We start from the raw sequence: 6,864 nt of genomic DNA, 5'->3' as shown, positions 1-6,864 counted from the left end.
AATACTAAATCTGGTATTTGACAATGTGTCATTCATGAATATCACCATTGTTATTCTTAATTTTGATGTAAAATACGAGAGCGCTTGTAAAGTACTTTGACTTGCACAACATCTAACTGACTCGTTAAGTATATTTCGCACGTGTAAAGCAATCTGATTTCGTGAAGCTATGTCACTTTCTCCCCATCATATGTAAACTTGTCTGACCCAATAATTGTAAATCCATTTGACCAATGTACCAATAAGTACTCCAATTTGACCTTTAATCTGCTCCCTCTTCTGAACCAATATAACCTGTAAACAGATGTAATAAAAAAAACAATTTAACACAAAATTGTAATCATAAATTTCGATTCCAATCACATATACAGAGAATGAATCCTATCGTGCGTAGTATTAATGGGCCTTCACAGTAATTGGACTTTGACAGCAATTCTATTTTTACTCGTGTATTGTAAATGGACTCTAATTCGCGGTAATTTGACTTTGACTCATGCAAAATAATTTGACTCCACCTGGTGTACAGTAATTTTGACTCCATCTGGTGTACGGTAATTTGACTTCATCTGGTGTACAATAATTTGACTTCACCTGGTGTACAGTAATATTTGACTCCATCTGGTGTACAGTAATTTGACTCCATCTGGTGTACAGTGATTTGACTTCATCTGATGTACAGTAATTTGACCTAATCTGGTGTGTGGTAGTTTGACTCCTACGCATGTATAGTAACTGGATTCTAATGCGCATACAGTAATTTGACTCCGACTAGTGTACAGAAATTTCATTCTAATTGGTACACAGTAATTTTATCTAAGTCGTGTAAAAATTAATTTGACTATAACTTGGGTACCTTAAATTGACTCTAAGTCGTTGTAAAGTATTTGAGTTCAATTCGTGTACAGTAATTTGATCTTAGTCGTGTAAAAATCATTTGACTTTAATCAGTGTATAGTAATTTGACTATAACTCGTGCAAAATAATTTGACTTTAATCAGTGTATAGTAATTTGACTTTAACTCGTGCAAAATGATTTGACTTTAATTCGCATACAGTAATTTGACTCTAACACGTGTACAATAATTTCACTAAAACACATGTACAATAATTTGACCTAAATTGATATAACCTAACGGTTCCAAAAATGTGTCATCTAATATAACCCATTACATGCACATGAATTTGACTTTCACTCGTGCACAGTGATTTGATTTGAACAGTAATTTGACCTCTGCTACTTTGATTCTAAGACACTAACATCACCTCCACCACTTGTAACTTGACTATAACAAGTCCAAAGTATTTTGAACTCTAACACTTGTAAAGCACAGCTTCGTTTCAAACTTATTAAATAATATTTAATTTGTTTTATTTTTTAGAAAACAATACATACGTGTATATAGCTCTACTGTGGTCTATGCCACGTCCTGTGTTTCATCGAGTTACCATGTGCTGATATTTCTGTCATTCTAAGCCTCCTCCCGTGGGTTTGGTGTATTTGGATACATTGCCCTCTTACGAAAATGACCGAGTGCCACTGATTGGTATTGGGACGGGGTGGTATTCGAACATGGATTCCAATAGGTATTTTACTGATCTCAATCATCAACTAGTCTACGATAACAAAAATGATCGCGTATCAATGGTGGTTGCGTCATGCGACAGGGGGATGATGGAAGGGGTATTTTTCGAGATCAATTCGAATCCACCTCTGGTGTGTCCAGGGGTTCTTGTTTGCCCAACTATTTTGTAATTGCTTATGGGATTTATGAGATTGATCACCGTTCGTTATCTTCCCCTTTCATGGCATTTTTTCAAATTAAAATTTATTTGATTATATTATCGAATGAATACATTAGTAAGTAATATCACCTATACTCAAATGCATTGTAGACGATGTCGCTAATTTGACCACGTGATGCACGAATTTGATCACGTGATATCATTGATTTGTCCAGCGTTACCTTATCGCGCCTGTTACTATGTAGAGTGGACACACCCCCACCCCCCAGTTTTTATTCATTTTTCCAAATCAAATTCCGTTTCGCTATGTAGTTAGGGGGGGGGGGGGTGTATCACTATTGACACATTCTATATAGAGTGGACATCCCACCCACCCAGTTTTTAGTCATTTTTCCAAATCAAATTCCGTTTCGCTATGTAGTTGGGGGGGGGGTGTCACTATTGACACATTCTATAAAAATCTGTCCCAGTAACCTGATAATTTTTCACTGATCTAACTCATCATATTTTCCTCTATCACAAATGAAAGTTTGAGTGAAAGGTCTGTTGAAGACAGAAATTAGACTCGTCCTTCTAAATTCCACTGAATATAGGGTTGTCCCTTTAAAAACAAACTTGACAACCCCATTGCGAATTGATAACTCCCGTGGCTGAAACACGTTTCGAACACACGCAAACTGATTTAACAAATGGTACCTTGATGCAAATACGAGGATTTTAAGTTTTACTTTTTATTCCTATTAATGTAAAACTGATGTTGCCCCGTCCTATTCACAGCGGGGATGAAGTTAATTACATTTCATATTACAAATTACTTTTTCTCAAATTCTATAAATTTATTCATGAATTTTCATCTCTGTACAAAAAACTCTTTTCAACACATTTATGTACATCATAATCATGTACATTATACGCATTACCGAGATTATACAATTTGTAGCTTACTTTTAATTTGAAGATTTGCGAATAATCTAAATGAAAACTGATGTAGAGAATCACTCCCCAGCAACGATCTGGGAACCAGCAGTACGAAGAAGAGGGATGGTTACCACGCCACAGTTCACAGTTGTATAAATTATTCGATATCAATGATTTAATCATTTGACAAAGAATTGACTATGACCGAGTTTCATCCCTTTCATTTAGTGGTGGTAAAGTTGAAAACGTGAAGTTTCGCTAAGGTATAGATGTGCAAACTTGCGTTTAAACAGGAACATGACGTGCCAATCACGTGACCTCGACCCTAATTAACCGGTTAACTTGCCTGTATTACTTAGCTCCATCCAGCCCACCCCTGATGGCTCTAAACTGACACAACCACCACCCCATCCACACCTGATGGCTCTAAACTAACACAACCACCCACCCCTGATGACTCTATACTGAAACAACTACCATCCTCACCCACCCACCCCTCGGCTAGAAAATCACTCTAGACACGAAAATCCCACATGCTGTTAGAGCCAGAAATCCGGAGGCGAGGTCCTTCTGTGTTTCACCCTAGCCAGTTTTCCCTCTCCTCACTATCGGAGACTCTATTTCATGTAGTACTTCAGTGCTCTATATGGAGCTGTGCGAGAATTAGACACAAAAGTCTTTAGTATAAGAATGGCTTACAATGTGAATAAGATTCTAAGTACCTGCCCAGTTCAAGTTTCCTGTTCTACATTTCCACACCATTAGCAGGTGAATTGTTTTTCTATAATGTTTAACTATAACTTAATTGTGTACAAATTGTTTTGGGTATGCAGAGTGATTATACCAAATATAGCACCAAAAAATGTTATTATGAACGTTCTACTGTAAAACAAACTCAGAGGCGGATCTAGGAGGGTGTTAGGAGGGTTGCAACTCACCCTTACCAGTTTAGTTGGTTGAACATTTTTGATAAAGCAAAAATTATCATTTTTGGGGGCTCTTCACCCCTCCACCTTTTGGGGGCAGAAAATGTACCATACTTGGATAGACCCCCCCCCCTTCGTTTTTTTTCCTGGATGCACCTCTGTATACTTATGGGGGGAAAGTAACTGTGTATGTAATCACATAAGGATTTTGTCATGGGTACAATCAAGGCTTTGTGCTTTTTTTATTATTTGATAACACCTTTATGTTCGCAGCACATCTCATAATTTAAATGTCTACAATAATTTTATGAGAGAACACAAAAAAGAACAGGGCATCTTTTAAAGATTCCCAAAATCATTAACAGGTGTGAGTGCCATTAGCATCGACGCGTGATTGATGACTTCTCATTGATGCAATCAAATTATTAAAAAAAAAAGTGGAATGTTGCTCCTTTCAACTAGTTCCTGATCTGGTTCAACTTACGTCAGAGGTGAATTTGGACGGTTACATACACGCTGTTCCATTTCACCCAAACATGTTCAATGAGTGCCAACTATAGGGAGACAGCAGGGCGAGGCATTACATTCACATTCTGTTCCCAAAGAAAGTCGAAAAAAATTTGTACATGGCGTGTGGCGTTGTCCTGTTGCATAGTGGTTTGTTGTCTGTGATTGTGGATGAAGGGTAAGATATGTCGAATCATTTCGTTCCTGTACCGAATTCCTGTCAGATCACCAAGGGAGTTTTTTCTTTGTGCGGTTATGTCCCCTCATATCATTACACTATCTCCACCATTTGAAGATTGATATTACAACTTTGATAGAAAAATATTGTAATACCAATGAAGGAAGGCTTTATACATTTCATTGACTTCCGTAAGGCCTTTGATAGAGTGATACACACTGGTTTGAAACTGAAATTGTTGAATATGAATATTGGCAGTTGTTTTTTATAACATTATTAAGGATATGTACATGAATTAGAGATAATCTTACTGATCCAATTTTGATTAACCTTGGTGTAAGACAGGGGACAATCTAAGCCACTCCCTGTTCAAAATCTTCATCAATGATTTTCCATTGTTGTTTAATTTATGCAGACAATATACTAATGAATTAATGTCAACATCAACAGAGGATTTACAACAGAGAATATCTATTTTTAGAAACATAATGGTGTTCGAAAGTTAATGCTTGTTTGTGTAGTAAATTTTTGCATTTCAATAACAAAATGCCATGGTATTCACTAGTGGAATTTTTTTTGGAATATTTTAAAATTGGATATCAATTCAGAGATTATAGTCAATATTGTAAAGAAACTACTCTGTAATAAATACACTGAAATCTGGTACAACAATCGAAATAAATTGATCGATGGAAAACTATCCACATATTTTAAACGTAAGAAGCACTTTGGTTTTTGAAAATTATCTTAATAAAGTTAAAAATTCTAATATTAGAAGATATATTTATAAGTTACGGATATCTGCTCATAAATTAATGATTGAAGTTGGTAGATATTCTGGTATTACAAGGAATGAACGATTCTGTAACAAATACAACTCCGGTTCATTAGGTGATGAGATTCATTTTTTTCAATTAAATGTGAAAAGTTTGTTGACGAAAGAAAACTGTACAGATTTTTACTACACTTAATGATGGACAACTCACAGGCATTTGAAGTTTTAAATATCTATAATAATAAAAAAAAAATAGTCTTCCAGTAAACATAATGTTTACAGGAAGACATTTTTTTTAAATTATAGATATATTTAAAACGTTCGAATCCCGGCCGCGACAGACCTAAGTCGTTAAAATAGGTAGTGATAGTTCCATCGCCAATCGTTCGGCATCAGGTGTGAATGTCACGGGTCCTCGGAGATTACCTTAAAAACGGATGTCCCGTGTCGCAGTAGGTGTGGCACGCTAAAGAACCCTCACTGCTCAATGGCCGTAAGCGCCGAGCATAGGCCCAAATTTGAAGTCCTTGGTGACGTCTCCATATGAGTGAAAAATTCTGGAGCGAGACGTTAAGCAAGATGCAATCAATCAATCAATCGAATGTCTGTGGAACAACTAGAAGACTGAAATCTATTTCGTAGATAAACAGACTCGTCTTGTCGGAGTGATGTCACACGCGGGTGTTCCGAACACGGTTGTCGGCGTGATGTCACACGCGGGTGTTCAGAACACGGTTGTCGGCGTGATGTCACACGCAGGTGTTCAGAACACGTTTGCGCCTCCAACAAGATCTTACGGTGTCAAATTTGAAAAAGAATATTGAATAAAATGTTAACACACGACGTATAACGCACGTCATCTCGGCCACCTCAGTGACTTAGAAAGAAAAAAATCATTAAAAACTACATATTTTTACTATAATTTATCATTAATTAAAAAACGAGTGTTCCATTTATTATCAAATAACGCGACTCATCTGTGGGTGTAACAAACAATGTTATCATTTTTTACATATGATTATAACATGCATACAATCTCATCCATTTGTATTGAATACATATATAAACCAATGTAAATATTGATCAGGACAACCCGTGAAAATTGTCACCCCGTGAAAACCATTGTTTCAACAGATATAACGTAACAGCTGTTAATGTTACACCCTAAATCGTCGCCCCATCCGAAATCGCCACCATCGACAATTAGGAATATTTCACCCGGCGACGATTTGGAACAAGATTGCACTATCATTGGGAATGTAACTATTACAAAACTAAAGTATTCAACAATTCAATAAGACGCGTTTTCAATTTATACGCACGACATGTGCCCCCATTCCACAACGTTTACGGATAGTCCTAACGTTCCGGAACGTTAACACAAAGTTTGTGGTTGCGGTATTTGACGTCGTGAATAGGAATTTTACGGCTCCGGACCATTTCTGCATAGTTTGCGGGTCCGGTAAGTTTACAGAGACTTCGTGAAAGATCCTTGACTTTTGCAACCCTGATCTGGGTCATTCCAGTTTCCATTCAATGGCGCGAGGACGATCAGCCCCATTAAGGCGAAACATCAGAAGTAGTAAAGAATTAATCAAATAAAATTGGTAGAGATTTTTAATGTTCCAAAACGCTCAATAAAGTTCCTGTTTTGATTTTTTTTTTAGCAATAAATTCAGCGCAAGTCAGCTAAAGATATGGCAAAAACACGATACATGATCGAGACCGAAGAACATCAAATACCTATGTGGCAAAAATTAGAAAATGGAGAATTCAATTTGAGCATTACTACATATAAAAAAAAATATTATTCCATT

This window comes from Ostrea edulis, chromosome 6 (assembly GCF_947568905.1).
Source record: "Ostrea edulis chromosome 6, xbOstEdul1.1, whole genome shotgun sequence".
In the NCBI taxonomy this organism is placed as follows: domain Eukaryota; kingdom Metazoa; phylum Mollusca; class Bivalvia; order Ostreida; family Ostreidae; genus Ostrea; species Ostrea edulis.
This window is presented reverse-complemented; position numbering follows the sequence as displayed.